Source organism: Rhinopithecus bieti, unplaced genomic scaffold (genome assembly GCF_001698545.2).
Source record: "Rhinopithecus bieti isolate Rb0 unplaced genomic scaffold, ASM169854v2 scaffold_12573, whole genome shotgun sequence".
Lineage (NCBI taxonomy): Eukaryota > Metazoa > Chordata > Mammalia > Primates > Cercopithecidae > Rhinopithecus > Rhinopithecus bieti.
The window spans coordinates 369,133-370,900 of NW_016807321.1; the positions used below are offsets into that span (position 1 = coordinate 369,133).

General features: G+C 64.0%; 1 protein-coding gene across 7 annotated transcripts in view; it reads left to right on the forward strand.

Annotated features, from left to right (window-relative positions):
* Positions 1–998: 998 nt before the first annotated feature.
* ADRM1 (ADRM1 26S proteasome ubiquitin receptor) overlaps positions 999–1,768 on the forward strand; it is a 10,075-nt gene continuing 9,305 nt past the window's right edge. For 4 of the 7 annotated variants that reach the window (XM_017881184.1, XM_017881186.1, XM_017881188.1 and 1 more), the window contains exon 1: positions 999–1,703. The gene's annotated coding sequence lies outside the window, so the exon portion shown is untranslated. The remainder of the gene's footprint in view (positions 1,704–1,768) is intronic. The other 3 variants (XM_017881185.1, XM_017881189.1, XM_017881191.1) reach the window with 1 other exon arrangement.

The window sequence follows — 1,768 nt, forward strand, 5'->3', positions numbered from 1 at the left end:
CTAAACATAACTGGCACAAGCTCTGCCACCGAGACAATGGAGGGCTGAGCAGTAGGCTCCCTGCAGAATGAAAGGACTGGAGCTGCCAGCATCAAACACCAATGCATCTCCCAACAAGGGTGAATGAAAACACACCTACAGACCTCAGAGAGCTGTGCATCCACTCGGAGGGGGAGCCACCAAGCACACGGTGACCCTGGGGAGCGCCCCAAGTGAGCAGAGTATCTGAAGGAAAGAAGGAAGTGAGCGGTGGGCAAAGGAGAACCCGAGGACCCTGGCACGGTCTCAGCTGCAGACATCTAGTCCTGCTTAACTGGGGTGCCGAGGCCACTGCACCTCGGGGTTCTCACGAAGCTCCTGACCTATTTTTATTACTATTATTATTATTTTTGTTGTTGTTGTTGAGGAGTCTCCCTTTGTTGCCCAGGCTGGAGTGCAGTGGCACAATCTCGGCTCACTGCAACCTCCACCTCCCGGGTTCAGGCGATTCTCGTGCCTCAGCCTCCTGAGTAGCTGGAATTACAGGCATGTGCAGCACACTTTGCTAATTTTTGCATTCTTAGTAGAGTCGGGGTTTCACCATGTTGCCCAGGCTGGTCTTGAACTCTTGGCCTCAAGTGATCCGCCCACCTCGGCCTCCCAAAGTGCTGGAATTACAAGCGTGAGCCACCGTGCCCGACCCCTCTAAGAGCCTCCGCCTGGCGTCGCTGTAGGCAAATCCCAAAGAACGTGTCCCTCTTCAGCAGCCGGCTGGGGCGCCACAAGCACTGTCTGTTGTCTTCGCTTTAGTTTGTGTCAAAAGTGACTCAAAGTTACACAACACTGGAGGGCGACTGCAGCCTTTTTACCCTGTGGCCTTTCCCATCCAGGCGCCCAGAGGATGAGCCCCTGCCCTCCGGGACCCCTGCCCTCCCGGACCCCTCCCTTCCAGGACCCCACCCCTCTGGGACTCAGGCCTTCCCTGACTCCTCCCCTCCCGGACTCACCCCTCCCAGATCCCTCCCCTCGGAGACCCCCTCCCCTCCCGGGACCCCTCTCCTCCGGGACCCACCCCTCCCTGACCCCTGCCCTCTCGGACCCCTGCGGGACTAGATGTGTGCAGCTGAGACCATGTCACGGTTCTCACCCCTGCTCTCCCTTCCCGGACCCTTGCTCTCCTGGACGCGTGGACTCCGGCTCCTGCCCGGGGGCCCGAAGCACTTAAGTGCGTAGCCCTGGTGCCCGCCGGCCAGAGCCGGACCGCACTCCTCGGCTTCCGCCTATCCCCTGGCACAGTCACACGAGTGACAGCTCTGCCCGCCCAGGCTGGCGACGCCGAGGGGTGGGCTTGGCCCGACCTGAGCAGGTCCGCAGCGCGCTTCTGAAACCTGCCTGCGGTCCTTGGCGCCGCCTCTAGGGGCCGCCGCCGCTCCCCTATGACACAGCAACAATAGGGGCCGCTCTGGCCCACGCGCCTCGCGGCCCGCGCTTCCGCCGGAAAAGAGGCGCCGGCGCGGGGGCGGACCGGGGAGGAGCGAGTGTGATGGACGGTCGTCCTCGCCAATCGGTGGCAGGTTAGGGCCGGCCGCGCGGCCTACGGGGCCCAATCGGTGGCGAGAGCGGCAGGCGGGGCGGGCCGAACGCGGGCTTCCGGCGGGGCCCGGCAGGCGCCGAGGAGGAAGAGCCCGGACGGCGCCTCTTGTACGAGTGTGGGCGCGAGGCAGGTGCGGGGGTCGCAGGTCCTGGGGCGGCCGGGGGCGACCGGAGGCGGGGCAGGGTCTGCTCGTCC